The sequence below is a fragment of the Myodes glareolus genome, chromosome 5, assembly GCF_982192425.1.
Source record: "Myodes glareolus chromosome 5, mMyoGla1.1, whole genome shotgun sequence".
Classification (NCBI taxonomy): Eukaryota; Metazoa; Chordata; class Mammalia; order Rodentia; family Cricetidae; genus Myodes; species Myodes glareolus.
The window spans coordinates 90,871,775-90,887,881 of NC_142030.1; the positions used below are offsets into that span (position 1 = coordinate 90,871,775).

Genomic DNA, 16,107 nt, shown 5'->3' on the forward strand with positions numbered 1-16,107 from the left:
TCAGTAGCCATGGAGATTGCAATACTAGATAGAACAGTCATGGATCATTTCATCACAGTAGAACTTCTAAGCCACTAACAGTTTTGGATTATATGAGACAACTCCAAAACTACTTTATCCTTCTACCAATGGATATGTGCTCAGAATCCTCAGAAATACAAGGCCTGTTACAGTCCTGAACTATATGAACAAAAATGGAAAATTTGCCTCCAACTACAATAGAAAGTTAAAAATTAAAAACCAAGGCTGGGCATACATAGTGGGATATACACACCTGTAATCCCAGCACTTGGGAGATGGGGGGGGCACAAGGATCAGGAGTTCATGGCCAGCCTGGGACAGAAATCCTATCCAAAAAAAAAAAAAATCAAATGATGTATTTCAAAATCCAATTAAAGCTGGCATAGCTTTAATCTCAGCAGAGGTGGGACAGGAGGTTCTCTGTGAGTTCAAGGCCAGCCTAGTCTACGTAGTGAGTTGTAGTCCAGCCTGTTTTATATAGTGAGACCCTGTCTTGAAACAAAATTCAATTACATGAATTTTAATGATCCATTGGCTTTTAAATCAATGCATTAAGACTTCACAGTTCTGGGCTGGAGAGATGGCTCAGTGGTTAAGAGCATTTACTGCTCTTCCAGAGGACCTGAGTTCAATTCCCAGCAACCACACGGTGGCTCACAACCATCTGTAATGAGATCTGGCGCCCTCTTCTGGCCTACAGGCATACATGGAGGCAGAATGTTGTATACATAATAAATATTAAAAAAAAAAGACTCCACAGTTCTGAAATTATCATCACTAAGAGCCCTTTTGGCATGGGGCCAGAGGGACATACTTGGAAAAGAATCTAATAATTGAAAGAGAAGGGGAGATGTAAGATGGAGCAAGAAAGTGTGGTGTTATCTAGAGACAGAGGAGTCTGACTGGTCCTCACTCCAGCCTCCTTTTCCTGCTGGGATCAGCCAGCCTCCAGCTAATGTTGATGGGGAAAGAGAAAGGAAAGGGCTCCCTGTAGGCCTTTGGCCCCAAGGGAAAGGAAGACCTGTAGGGAGTCAGACAGAGGAGCCATCACTAGGCAGGCAGTCTTAGGATCCTTCCTCCCTCCCTTCCTTCCATGTACCTCCTGTCCCCTCCCCTCTCCCATCCAGACCAGAAGCCCTCAAGAGAGTCTCCAGTGATGCAACCTGGAATCCACTCAAAAACAAAGCGCATAGGAAGCAGGTGCCAGGGATAAACACAAGCAGGCTAGGGAAATGGTCTCAGAGGAAGAAGAGGACACCCAGGAACAGTGCCCAGGCTACTTCCCAGCGTTTCCCCGGCAAGACGGATGACAGCGTTGGTCAGGGACACCCGACTAACAGGTGAAACTGCCCACACCTACCTGCTGGAGCCCAGTGGAAAATAAAAACACAGGGCTGTGGCTCACAGCTCAAGAACAGAAGCCAAGCCAGAGGTCTTCTGAGCATTTGTGCCAAGCCCACAGGTGACATCCACCCCACCGGGTACAGCAGTTCCCCTGAAGTTCCCCTGGGAGTGTCAGATAAAGGCTGTCTGCTTGCATTTGTGGCTGGCAATCTGAACACAAGGCACACAGGGCCTATCTGTCCATTCCTCCCCTAGATTCTACTTCCCCCTCTTTCTTGGCCTCAACTGCCCTGAAACTTGGCTCCTTCTGCTCTTGGCCTCCTGGGTCTAGTGACCAGCACCTCCCTCTTATTGTCCTGGTTTCTGTTTGCCTCCTGGAAGCCCCACCAGAAGGAAGCATTGCAGCAAAGCCATGGAAGGGCTGAGCTTACCCTGTGGGATCTGCATTCAAGACCAGCATGGCAAGTGCCCTATTCCAGACAGTCCCTGGGCAGGTGGGGCTAACATAACCATTATGTCATCTAATCATTTTCCTCCCAAGAGAGACAAGGAAACAAAAGAGCTCTTAACAAAGTGTGTGTGTGTGTGGGGGGGGGGTCAACATAAGAAATGTTGACAAAGAAGAACTTTGGTGACAATTCCTTTTAAAGTCATATGACCATATAAAAGTAACACACACACATGCACACACACACGCACACACACACACCTGCTAAGCAGGCAGCGCACCCACTGCCGCCCATAAAGCCAAGAACTTTTGTCCATCCTCCTGGTCACATTACCAGAAGGTGTCAAAGAGCACAATTGTAACGGAGGGTGAGCGGACACGCGTCCAAAAGGAAGCTGAGGGGCGAGAACGGCAAACCTAAAAGCCAAAGATCTGCTCTCTTCTTCCTCTGAGATCTCAGTTTTGCTCCCAAACGACAACTTTGTCTTTTTAATGAGTGACCAGTTCATCCCCAGCTCTGCCTCCAGTGCGCCGCACCTGCTCCCTCCCACAGCTCACCAGCTCTATCTTTACCAGCACGCTGTCCCCATCTGCTGCGGCCCTGTCCCTCTGAGCCTGCTCTACTCAGAGCTCCTAGCCCCTCTCTGGAGACAATGGCTCAGACAGGGATGCTGGAAGGAAGAGTCGCTGGGCTTTGTGCACAGGGAGGCTACGCGAAACCATTGTTTCCTCCCCGGGACCAGAGAGGCAGCTGCAGGCCTGAGGATCTCCCCCTCAGCTGAGAGCCATTCTGAAGACTTCCTTCTCCTAAATCGGGGTGAGCCTAAAGTCTGACCCCGCTGGTGTGACAAAAGCCCCCTCTGGCTGAACAGAAGCAGCTGATGCTCCCTCGCCTGCTCCAGAGCCCACAGACGGACAAACGGACACCAAACCAACAGCCACTTACTCACCAGCTCGCTGTGCTCCCTAGTCTCTCTGCTGCCTCTAACTCGGCCTCCTCTCACACTCAGGAATAGGGAAAGGTTTCCCTTTAATACTCAGCAGGTCCCTGTGGAAAGCAATCATTAACAGCCGCACATGCTGATGGACCTTAACCCCTTGGGTGCTGGGCCGCCAAATTCCAGCTGGTGGACTGTCCTGTCCCCTCTGCCTAGGCCTGAGCAAGCGGCACCTCTTAGCTTGCCACCGTCTACCTTCATAGTGCCGCTGCCTCCCATGTGGAGAGCGAGCCTCCAGTCCCACCCAGGCCTCCTCACCTAATTGGAGCATGCCTACAACCTGAGGCGCTCAGCTCTGGCGCGGTGCCCAATTGGATGAGCCCACATTATGAAATATTTGCCAGGCAGGCCAATAGAGAAGCCAGGATCTGGGGGAGGGATGGTATTTTTATTTATTTCTGGAGGAGGGTGTGCAGGCAAAAGTAGTCATAGCATCCATAGCCCTGGGACAGAGGCAGAGGGAAGGCCACCTCAGACCCCAGGATGCCTCTAGCTGTTCTAAGAACAGAATCCTGGGGCGCCCCCAAGCAACTGAGCACTTGCTGCTGAGCTGAAAGGTTCTTCTTCCTCCTCCTCTTCCTTTCCCCCTCATTTCTCTGCCCTACTCAGGAGTTTGGAGAGGACAACTGGGAAACACTGAGAAGGTGAACCACCGGCAGGCAAAGGGCTGCGGGCACAGAACTTCTTTATACTCTAAGGTCGCGGAGGTGACAGGTGGACAGGGTTGGGTGGGGACAAAAACCCCGCCTTTTCTCTTCAAAAATAGGTAACTGACTTAAGGAACTCGAAAGCGAAAGAGTCTCTACACGTAGGCCACATGCAACCACATGCAAATCTATGCAGATATGCGCAAATGAGCAACTCCACGCCTGCCGCTTGGCAGCTTCTCAGGGCGCAAGGGCGCAAGTCCTTGCCAAGGTTTCCTGGTTTAAGGCAGAAATCAGGTGGTCTCTAACTCAGCCTTGAGGCTGAGGCAGGAGGCAGAGCAGCTCTGGGGAGAACAAATTCAATGGTCGTACACTTAGGAGCATTTACCTCCGCTGGAGCAGAGAGCCTGCCTCTGTGGAAAGCCTGCTTGAGGGTTTGTTTGTTTGTTTGATTGTTTTGGGGTGTTTTTTGCTTTGTTTTGTTTTTGCCGTGAGCACAAATAAAATACCACAGGCTAGCAGAATACAAGTGCCCTCTGCTGCACAGGCACAGTTGGCACCCCTCTCCCTTACAGCCCCAGATGCAGGACTCACTGGGAACCACAGCCAGCTTTAGTAACTGGTACTTTTCTTATCTCCTTGGTTCCTGTTTGCCTATCAGTAGGCCAGCCACTGTGGCTCAGGACCCTCATTTAAAGCAGCCAGGGGGCCTTATCTTATCTTTGGTAATGCCTTCCCTGTCGCCCTGGAGGCTAGCTCACCCTGGTCTCTTAAAGGGGCTGCGTTACATTCACATCTGCTCCGCTTGCTCTCTAGAACATGCCAGAGAGCCGAGTGTTCTGTGCAGGGTTAGAACTTACTATGGCCTCAACCCTTACCTTCACGGCTGCCTTGGGGTGGCTCCTGGAAAGATTTAAAACCCAACAAGATGCCGGTGCTTTGAAAGGGCAGTTTAAAAGCTTATGGGATCAGGCAGACGCTCAGTACCTTAGGTGGAACTGAGGCTGAAGGGCTCTGGGCAGAATATTAGTTCTGTTTCCACACAGTAGCACCAAGCAGTGAAAACACCAGTCACAATAGTGGAGGAATACTCAATAAATGCTCAAGGTGAAACTTGACAAGAGAGCCAAAATCTATGTGCTGGAGAGCATAAAACACTACTGAGAGGAATTAAATAAGATCTAAAGAAGAGATTCTGGGCAGTCGTGGCGCACGCACGCCTTTAATCCCAGCATTTGGAAGGCAGAGGCAGACAAATCTCTATGAGTTTGAGGTCAGTGTGATTTAGAGAGAGAATTCCAGGACAGCCAGGACTGCACAGAGAAACCTTGTCTCAAAGAGAGAGAGAGAGAGAGAGAGAGAGAGAGAGAGAGAGAGAGAGAGAGAGGTTGTTTCTTAGATCAGAAGACAATATTATTAGGACAGCTATTCTCCCAATATTTTACTATAGATTCAACACAATCCCAAGCAAAATCTCTGTGAGTTCTTAAAAAAAAAAAAAAGACAAAATCCAAAATTCACATGGAAAAAGAATCAGAATGTTCTAACCAAAAAACTTTGTAAAAGAAGAATAGATCTTAACACTCAGGAGGCAAAGACAGAAAGATTGCAAGTTTTAGGCCAGCCTGAACCAAATGAGACCTTGTCTCGGAAAGCCAAAGTCTGAGGCTTCAAGTGTAGCTCAATTGTCAGAATGCTTGCCTAGCATACACAAGGCCCTGGGTTTGATTCCCAGCACTAGGTGGTGCAAGCATGTCATACCAGCACTGGGGGTCAGGATAGGAAAGGCAGGAAGATGAGAAGTTCAAGGTCATCTTTGGCTACACAACTGAGAAGGGGTAGGAGCAGGTGGGGGAAGAAGGTGGCAGGACTGAGGATGTAGCTCCACAATAGAGTATCAGCCTACCATAAAAAAGGCCCCAGGTTCAAGTCCTACCACAGAAGATAAGTAGGAAGTTATTAATGCAGGTACTTAGACTAAGAATAAAACCTCAGTACTCAAGACCTAGTGGTAGTGCTATAAAAATAAATAAATAAACACAGTAGGGCTGGAGAGATGGCTCAAAGGTTAAGAGCACTGGCTGCTCTTCCAGAGGACCTGAGTTCAATTCCCAGCAACCACGTGGTGGTTCACAATCATCTGTAATGAGATCTGGCGCCCTCTTCTGGTCTGCAGGCATGCATGCAGGAAGAAAACTGTATATATTCTAAATAAATAAAGCTTTAAAAAACCTTATAAAATAAATAAACACAGAAATTATTGTCACTAAGAGCCTTTTTTGGCAGAGGGCCAGAGGGACATACTTGGAAAAGATTCTAATAATTGAAAGAGAAAGGGAGATGCAAGATGGAGCAAGAAAGAGTGGTGTTATCTAGAGACAGAGGAGTCTGACTGGTCCTCATTCCAGCCTCCTTTTTCCTGCTGGGATCAGCCAGCCTCCAGCTAATGTTGAAGGGGAAAGAGAAAGGAAAGGGCCCCCTGTAGGCCTTTGGCCCCAAGGGAAAGGAAGACCTGGAGGGAGTCAGACAGAGGAGCCATCACTAGACAGGTAGTTTTAGAACTGTCCCTTCTTGCCTTGAACCTCCTGCTCCTATCCCTATCCTATAAATAAACCTATTCATTTGTGATCAATTGGTTTTGACCAAGATATAAAGATGATTTCAATACATGACCATAGATCTTTATTCCAAACAACTACTACCAAAAAAGGAACCCTCTTGGGGCTGGAGAGTTGGCTCAGCAGTTAAGGGTACTGGCTGCTCTTGCAGAGGACCAGGATTCCATTCCCAGCACCACATGGCTGCTCTCAACCATCTGAAACTCTAGTTCCTCTCTGACCTCCAAGGGTACCAGACACAGGCACACACACACACACACACACACACACACACACACACACACACACGCACACACAAAGAAATAAATAACTTTTTTCAGGTTTTTTTTTTTTTTTTTTTTGAGACAGTGTTTCTCTGTCTAGCTTTGGAGCCTGTCCTGGAACTAGAACTCACTTTGTAGACCAGACTGGCCTTGAACTTGCAAAGATCCACCTGCCTTTGCCTCCCGAGTGCTGGGATTAAAGGTGTGCACCACCACTGCCTGGCTGAAATAAATAAATCTTTTAAAAAGAGAACCCTGTACTCAACCATTAAAAAGCAACTTAGAGCAGACCATAGGCCTATGAACAGCTACACTTCTAGAAGAAAACATGAAAGAAAAATCTCAGTGACTGAGAAAACTCAATTAAATGAACTTCATCAGATAAAAGATATTGTTCATAAAAGACACTGTTTCAAAAACAAAAAGCCAGTAAAGTGTACCCCAAACACAGAGCTGGCATGAGACTTCCACAACTTACATGGAGACAGTAAACATCCGCAAAGGAGACACAGGAAGTGCAAACTGAAACAACCATGAGATGCCTTGCACACACCCCAATGTGTGGGCATTTTAGAACAACGAATTCTGAAAGAGTGGCCAATGCCCAGTGTGGTCCAGCATGAGCAGCTACTGGTAAGGACAGGATTGGTGCATTTTGCTGGTGAAAAACAGGCTGCATCCTGAAAATTTAAAGATGCAGCACCATAGAGTCCACCCACCCTACTCCTACATAGTCATGGAGAGAAATTACAGCCTGCGTCTACACAAAGACACAGACACTAACGCTCATGGCACCTTTGCACGAACAGTTCCAAGCTGAAAACAGTCAACAAAGCTGTGAACACAACACGAATCCACTGGAAAGGAGGCCACTCCGCAAGAGAATAAGTTACTGATGCTGGCAATGAAATGAGTTAGATGGATCTCAAAATAATTATACGGAGCGAAAGAGCCCAGACCTCCTGAAGGAGGATACACTGGAAGGTTCTATGATAAAATACTTTAAAATTATAAGCTAGTCTATGACAGCAGAAAGTGGACCAGTGTGGCCCGAGGACAGGGTACAGCAAGGATTACAGATGAGGCGGGAAGCAATTTGAGGGAGTGATGGGGACTTTTTTTCTCTTGTGGCTGAACCAGAGACTGAACCTAAGGCCTTGCACTGAGCCGTATCCTCAGCCCTTTATTATCTGAATTGTGGCAGGAAGACCACACAAATTTGGGGCCAGCCTGGGCTATATAATGAAACCTTATCCACAGAATAAAATAAAGCAAAAAGAATATCTCACACAATACATTGCTTCTGCCTCTAAATCTATGCCATTTTACGTCAACTGTAACTCAGTAAAAACATAAAAAGAAAAGCCTTCACTTGAAAAGGCTTTAGACAAAACTCCTTCCTCTTAACGTACACCTTACATTTTAGGGGCGGATGGAGCTCAGGGTTGGGATAGGTAGGCAGGTTCCAGCCCTTCCTTTCCCAGTGGCCTCTTCCCTCATTTGGAAGTGATGCTGGACATGAGGGATGGACAGGGATCCTGATCAGCCTGTGTTTTTTCTCGTGGCTTTGCAGCAATTAATTCAGGCAAGCCCAAAGGCCGTGCACATGGAGATAAAGGAGTGCCTGTTTATGACAGAAGAGGAAAGTCAAATACAGCCTCATGATCCAACAGCCATCCACCATTTCCCTTGATTCCTTTATGACCCATGGTAATACCGGCAGGAAAGTAATATTGACACTAATCTAAATGAACACAGAAATAAGGGGCCAGTGAGACGGCTCGGTGCGCAAAGGCACTGGCTGGACAAGCTTGACAACCTAAGCTTGATCCCTGGAGCCCAGGCAAAGGTGGAAGGAAAACCAACTCCATAAGGATGTCCTCTGGCCTCCACATATGACCTATGCACACGTGCCGTCTGCACCCACGCTTCCCACACGCACACAGTAGTGAGGAACAGATGAATAGACGGGACTCCAAAGCTCTGAGCGGTTAGGGGTCTTGGATGAAACGACCTACCTTGGTCCTTCCAACTGCAGCCTTCCTCCTAGCCTCAGGACCTGTCCTCAGCAAGGCTGTGGCCCACTACCCTGGCTTGGCTTGCAGAGGCCTGGGGAGTGCAGACCTACATCTTGTGCTCACTCAGCCTGGGGTGGATGTTCCAGGGGAAGAGCTCTGGTACAAACAGCGAAAGACCCAGCAGGGTGGGAGCGGGATCAACTGAGAGGAGCTGTGATATCAAGACGGGGAGGACTGAGGGATCCGGAGTCCTAATTAGATCGCACATTTGATGTGAAAAGGGGGGAAAAGGCCATCCAAACACCACTCCCTAGCCGGAAGTCTAGTGGGTGTGGAAGCAGCTGGAAGCTGTTACTAGAGGCTCCCAGCCAAAGGCCTCTGTACCCTTCCTCCCCCCCCCCTTCCACCCTCACTCTGTTCTGGCCAGGCAAGAGAACAGCCTCTGGCTGGGAGCCCTACCTTTTTCTCCCTTGTACTGAGGATAGGATGCCTGGAAGGGGAAGAAACCCGTCCTGCAGGACACAGGGGTACCATGTATAAGGGGTACCACAATCTCAGCAACTAAGATTTATACCACTCTGGCGCAAATCTGTGGAGGTTGTTTTGCCTCGTTGACGATAGAACCCAGGGCCCTGGGAGTCAAGCAAGCCTGCCACCCCACCCCACCACCACTGCTATGCAATGCTTTTTTTTTTTTTTTGAAATAAAAACTAATGCACTAGAAAGGCTTAAGGAACACTGACATGTCATGTCAAGACAGCTGCGTGTTTGCTGTATTTTCCCTCTGCCTTGGGCTCCAGGGTGGCCTGGGGTGACACCGCTGTTGGTCTTGACTTGATTTAAAATGGCAAACGTTTTCCACAAAATGTTTGCTTTTGTTTATTGTGGTGCTATAACATCTATCTACGGACTGGAAACACGGCACAGCGATCCAGAGCACTTGTGCCTGGGTTCCATTCCCAGCACTCACACGGAGGCTCACATGGTGGCTCACCAGTTCCAGGGGACCTCTAACACTCTCTTCTGCCTTTCATGGGCGCCTGGCATGTACGTGGTTCACAGACATACATGCCGGCAAAATATTTATACACATAGAATAAATAAGTAAATCTTTTTAAAGTTGAAAAAAGCATTATTCACCTTGTTGGATGAATTTTTGGCATGCCTCGCCCTTCCTCCCCCCCACACACACACATTTAAATTTTATGCCTAAGAAGGATGTCTTGATACAGTTATCCTAGGCAACCCAGCTGAGGGGTGAGGAAGAAGGGAGGGAGGGGGAAAGACTGGACAAGACCTGAAAGACGCAGTAAAGCCAGTGTATGAGCAACAAAGAGAAGCTGAGGCTGGACAAGGAGCGATGGAGAAGTGGTGACCCCAGAGTAGCCCTGAATGATGTTTTTAGGTTGAGTGTGAAGTGAAATACGGACTGTATATCGAATAAAACTGTATCAACGTTATGCTTCCGGCATTTGCTAATTGGTCTGTGGTTACGCAAGAAAATACCCTTGTTTTCAAAAGTTTAAAAAAAGAAAAGGGGGGGGGAGTCACAGCTGTCTGACAGCTGTCTTAGCCAAACTCTCCTCCCTCTCCAGCCCGCATGAAGAGGAGGCAACAGTGGGAAACAGCAGCGGCAGGACAAAGGATTGTGGCTAGACATTTTCTTTCTGCAACAAGAATTAGCCTGGAACACCCAATCTTTCTCCTTTGCCCCAGGAAAACCTTACACTTGGCACAGAAGAAATAAAGACACTATCCTGATCCACAGCATCTGCCTCACCCCAGACCCAGCTCTGCTCTGCTCCCCATTACGGGGTCAGGTCAGGTGACCCGCCTCTGCTCTGCTAAGGAAGCTAGAGACCTGGAGGAGCTAGGGCCCTGGATGGAGCTCAAGCTACTCTCCTGCAGCCTGGTGTCAGTTATGCAGCATGACACCCCCTTCCTTTGCTAGTCCACAGCTAACTCTTCTCTCTGTTTGCCCTGCACTGACTTCGCATGAGTCTTAGGGTTTAAGGCTCTGGAATAGGCCTCAGTCCCAATTCGAGCTCCTAAAGTTACTGCCCACAGAATTTTGGGAGAGTGACTTCATTTCTCTCTGTATTTCATTCCCTCGGCTGTAAAAAGGGGACAATACCAGGACCTTTACTCACGGGTTTGCTAGAGGATTAAATGAGATTACACCAATGGGAACTGAAGACCGTTGCCAGCATTTAATAAACATTCGATGGGGGCCAATGATTATTACTGTCTGCCTGTAATTGCCTTAACTGTTGATCCCCCAGAGATAATGGCCATTTTCACTACAAACACCCATGGACTATAACCCCTTCAGCACTTTGTCTCAGAAAGATGGATGCTTAAGTAGTCCAAAGCTGGGCATGGTGGCACATACCTTTAATACCAGCAATTGGGGCAGCAGAGGCAGATCAATCTCTATAAGACTTAGGCCAACCTAGTCAAGGACTACTTAGTGAGATCATGGAAGGAGGAAGAGGGAGGGAGGGAGAGAAAGAGGGAGGGGGGTGAGAGAGAGAGAACTGGTACAAAAGAAGCCATCTATCAAGAGAACACCCAGAGGGGATGTTCTGCAATCTTTCCACTCAGCAGGGTGAGACAAGAAGACTGACTGCCATTGTCAAGGCCAGCCTGGACTACATAGAAAGTTCCAAACCAACCAGAGCTATGGTAGGACCCTGTCTCAAGAAAGAAAGGCGGGGGGGGGGTGATGGAAGAGTACCCAGAGATCACTAAATCAACTTGCAATTCAGCTCCCACCCCAGACCAAAGGCTCGTCAAAGGCAGAATCTTCTATTGTCCCTAGGAGCCAGAATAAGCAATGCCGAAGGATCTCAAGAGGGACATCTGTTCCCAGCAGCCTTTGCACCAGGAGGTGGACATCTCCTGCGTGACCTATCTTACTTGGGTGTTGAAAAGCAAGTCAGCTCTAGTCGCGGCATCCCGCAGCATCCCTAGGCAGAAAGCGTTGACTACCTAGTTCCACATTCCAGTGCCTTTGCTGCAACTGCCCAGCTGTAGTATGGGCAAGTTCCTGCCCCCTTGGGACACGGTGGACAGGAGAGAAGGAATCCCATTACCCCTAGAGTGAATGAGAGGCCAGAGGAGGCCACCACTCAGTGTTTCAGGGCATCCTGTAGGAGAGAGCTCACTTCTCACCTGAAACCCCCGCCCCATCTTGGAGACATAGATTGAGCTGGGGAGGATATACATGGCAAGAGGAGGGACGTAAACACGGGGAGCTGTGTCTTCAGGGCTGAGAAGGGCAGGCCAAGGGCAGTCTGGACAAAGGTCACGAAGCAGTCGATTCAGCCCAGATGGTCCTTCTGTGTCAGAGCCAGAACAGGCAATTTTCTAGCCATAAACAGCCACTCAAAAATCACTGAACCGCACACATGCACATGCAAAGATGAAGTACAGCTGCTCATGGGTGAGCTGATGAGTGCAGGAGGGCGGGGAGGGGAGGGGGTGCGCACGTGTGTTGTGTGTTTCCAGACACAGGAGCAGATTGGGCTTCCCGAGACCCGAAGCTCACACAACTGGGGAGGCTACAGATACAGAGTTATATGTTAGGTGAGGCTTCGGGAATGGGGGCTCAATGCTTCCTTCCAGCCATTCATTCTCCCATGCTCTTTGGGACCCCTGGCACACACTGGCATGCCTGTGCTTCTCCGAGTTCCCTTGCCCCGGGCTCAGCAATGTTTCACTTTCCTCTCACATCAAGCTTTGCTTAACCTGATTTATTTCTAGTGGCAAAGAGCACTGAGAATCGCCACACCTGGGATTAACTTCTGCGCTTGGGCTCAGCTGGGAGTTTGGGGTTTGCACACTCCCTTCCCGTCTCCAGTGTGCAGCACAGCGTGCCTGTGTGCGGCCTCAGCAACTTGCAGGGTCGAGTCCCTCCCCACTCCACACACTTGGCTTTGAGCAGCCACACCTTCCCCAAAGGGCACTGCAAAGCCATCCAAGCTGCCAGGAAGGGTAAAACCACAGCTCCACCCACTGCCTGGCCCCTTGCATTCCAGCCCTGCGCCCAGAGTTTGACCTCCTCTGTGGCTGGCTGTAGATATGTTCTGTTTTTCAGAAATAGCCCAACTCACTGGCGGACCCTCCGGTCCATCTTCTAGTTTCCTCTCCTTCTCCTCCTTGTTCTCTCTGTCTCTCTCTCTTTCTCTCTCTCTCTCTGTCTCTCTCTCTCTCTGTCTCCCTCTCTTATACAGCCCTTAAGGCACCGACCCTGTGGGCCCCTCCTTCTGCCTGCAGAGGTGAGGGGCTCCGGGCCTGGAGGAGGAACACTGGGCAAAGGAAGGAAGCCCCACACCCTGGAAGCTTCTCCAGTGTTATCCCAGGAGAGTGGGATCGGTAAGCGCAAGGCTATTGCCACCCACAGAGCAGTCTCCAGATTCCTCCCTCCCAGCTGAAGACGGTTCACGTGGACAGTGTCATGGGCTCCTTAACACACCCACCCGAAGCCTCCTGCTGCAATTGGACTTGTCTGGGATGCACCACGGGACTTGTATGCACACCCTCTGGAAAAGCATGACTTGCCTAAATATGAGCCAATTCGCCCTCACCAGAAAGTCTCAGAACAAAGACCGAGCCCCGGCAGTTTCCTCCTTCCACCCCAAACTTCCACTCTGGTCAGCCCTGAAAGGGTTCTCAAGGGCAGAGCTCTTCCCTCCCCCAGCTGAGCGAGAAGCACCCGCGTGAGCCAGGCTTTGCTGAGAGCCAGTTTCCCAACGGTGCTAAGGCGAAGTTCATCCCTCTCTGGCCTCCATTTCTTCTGCAGTATAAAGGTAGTAGGTTCTCTGACTTAATGCACACATGCTTCCCACGACACCAGCCACACACTTGATGGCCATCACTGTCCCAGGGTCTAGGTCCCCCCCCAAAATGAAGATACAGAAGTTAAGCCTCTCTACCTGGCTCACTGTGGTTTGGGTATTGTTGGAATTCAAAATGACCTGTGATTCTTTGCAGGTTTGAGCTATCAACCTCCCAAGTTCTGTTAGTACAGAGAAAAGATAATAGCTAGGTCTGGGCCGCTCTGATGGCCTGCTTCACCTCATATCCCTCTCTTGACTTGCCCAAACTTCCACACCTTTCTCATGACCCACAGTAGGCTGTTGGTGGGAAAGAGAAATTTAACAGATTGTTCTTTGCCACTTCTTGTATAGTCAAATGAAGGCCCCTTGTCTTCTTTGCTTTTCTTCAGATGAAGGGCTACAGCAAGTGAGAAAGGGTTCCAAATTCCCAGGCCCAAATCCTCATCTTCAAAGGTAGGTTGATTTGAATACATTATGTACACGTATGTAAATGTCAAAAAAAATCTCATGCAAGATTACCTAGGGACATGAAAACTCTCCAAGCCAAATCCTTATAGGAGTAGAGATCAATCTGCCTTGTAGAAATTGCTCCATCATAGCATCCACAGTCACCATGGTAACAGTCATGCTCTTGAAACCTGGCACAGGGTAGGTACTTGATCTCACCTGGCCTAAGTTTCTCCCTGGGAATAAAGACTGTAATTGAGAGAAGAAAGGTACCACTATACTTCCGAGTGATTCTACTGGTAACAGATCCAAAAAAGGGATACTCTCCCATCTTCTCCTCCTGTAGCTGCCCAAAGGGCTAAAATTCTTTCCTGCACTAAGGGACAGGAGAGAACCAGAACACAAAGAACAACAATAGCTAGCCCAAGATAACAGCCCAAGACAGCCAAGACAGCCCCAAGACAGCACAAAATGACAGTCCAAGACAGCCCCAAGACAGCCCAAGACAGTCCAAGATGACAGCCAAAGATAGCGCAAGATGACAGCCCCAAGACAGTCCAAGGCAGACATCCCAAGACAACCCAAGACAGCCCAAGACAGCCAGTCTCTTGATTCATTTGTTCCCAGGGTTCAATCATTTCTGACAGTGAGATCTGAGAAACACTCCAGGCTTCAGTAACCAAACCTTCAAAATGTAAGCTGTTTTTGAGTAGTTTTACTAATCTGGAACCAGAAGTCACAATTAGTACAGGGATGCAGGGTGGAAAGTACCCAGCATCTCCTCTAGACTTTGCATACAAGGCTGATCTGAGGCCAGAATAGAAGCAATTGAGAAGGAAAAGCAAAGAAGGACAAAGATGGCAAAGATCAGATCAAACAGGTGGGCTGACTTCTAAGGTACAGAAAAGCATCCGGGATGCTCAACAGCGAGCTGGCAACAGCAGACATGGGTATAAGGGTGACCTGAAGTCCCTAAGGAAAGGCAGAGCGGTACTGATACTCAACGGACTCTGATCAGGCTGCCAGTCAGTGGATATAACCTTGCAACAATCGTAGAGGACAGCGTTAGTGAGGAGAGAACAAGTCTAGCGTCCTGGGTCCTCTGCTGTCTCTGAGTTTCACAATTCTCCCCAGCTATAGGGTCCAATCTGCCCATCTAGTCTTCTTTAGAAATGTTTACTTTTCTGCTACCAGCTCCATGATCCAATAGCCCCTATGAGAAGATCTCTGCCTCTGCTTTCTGTTCTGCAATTGGCTGGAGCAAATAGTCTTTGTTCCTATAGCAACTAACTGACCATCTTTCCTACCGAGCATCTTCCCGGTAGGAGACACAGTCCAGTCCATACCCTCTAAAATCAGCTAGGCCTTACACTGCTTGTCGTTCACTGACAGCAGGCTTCTTTGCACAGAGAAACACCATGAACATGGGGACCTGAATATTCGGAGTTCAAATCTTGCCTGATCTAGAGTAATCCAGAGAGAGGAGTTGCATCTGACAGCCCTGAGAAGGTAGGTGAGGAAGGTTACCCAGGCCATTGCTCCCTGGAGCATTGCCCAAACAACAGAGCCGTGTCTGTCTTTCCAGGGGAGTGTTAAAAGCATGCTGGGTCCTCACCAGATTGAATTAGCATTTCCGTTGACTGGTTTTTTTCACATCGCTAATGAAGACCAGCGAGACCCTCTAATTGAATTCCCTCTGTTGCAAGCTGCACATCCCTCTCGTGCTTATCTGGGAACAGTGTTGCTTGCAAACTCCTCTGCAGATGGCCCTACTCCATGCAAGACTTCTTCAGACAGGGCACAGAGCCGTTTCCGCTGCGGATGGCTCTTCTCTCATTACCCGTGATCACGCTTGTTCCTGGCTCTCACAGCCCCCACAAGGCCAGCTGGTTCCTTCTTTTAAGCCACAAACTGAGCTCAGCTCAAGCTTCTCTTCTGAGCTTTTTGTCTACGGGATCCAAGAAGCCAATGTACAAATCAACAAATTGATGCCTATCAGAAAGGGCCTTCCCAATGGGGGAAGATGTCAAGTTGGGGGTGCCCGTCACACCCTCAACAATCTTCCATTCATACCCAGAGCGATAAGAGGCACACCACAGAGGAAAATGTCCGGTTCCCTGACAGATAGGCCTGGATTGGAATCACAGTCCAGATCCTTACCAGCCACAAGGCATTATGTAGAGTCATCCCAACCCCCTCTGAGCTCTTACTTCCTCATTTGTGAAATGGGGAGATTAGTTCCGACCGAGGAGAGTACACAAGGCGGTATACAGTCACAATGCTTTCACGACATTCCAAAATCCACAAACACCTGAAACAAGGCTTTTTCCAAATATAGCTGGCAGTAAATGCCAACCAGACTTGAATCTATTTGGCAACAAAACATGGCCTGACCTGGCCCAAGCCTCCTTCCAACCTCTATTCCATTTCTGTGACTCTTGAGATCAGTATTGCCACAGACA

The 16,107-nt window shown here is 48.9% G+C and overlaps 1 protein-coding gene across 19 annotated transcripts in view; it reads right to left on the reverse strand.

The window, feature by feature from the left end:
* Nucleotides 1-16,107, reverse strand: part of Plekha6 (pleckstrin homology domain containing A6) — a 139,142-nt gene that overhangs the window by 53,414 nt on the left and 69,621 nt on the right. Inside the window, exon 2 of one of the 19 annotated variants that reach the window (XM_048430752.3) lies at nucleotides 2,764-2,861. The exons of 17 other annotated variants lie outside the window; for them this stretch is intronic. The gene's annotated coding sequence lies outside the window, so the exon portion shown is untranslated. Of the gene's footprint in view, nucleotides 1-2,763; nucleotides 2,862-8,357; nucleotides 8,582-16,107 lie in introns of those variants that run through there. One more of the 19 variants, XM_085688245.2, reaches the window with a different exon arrangement.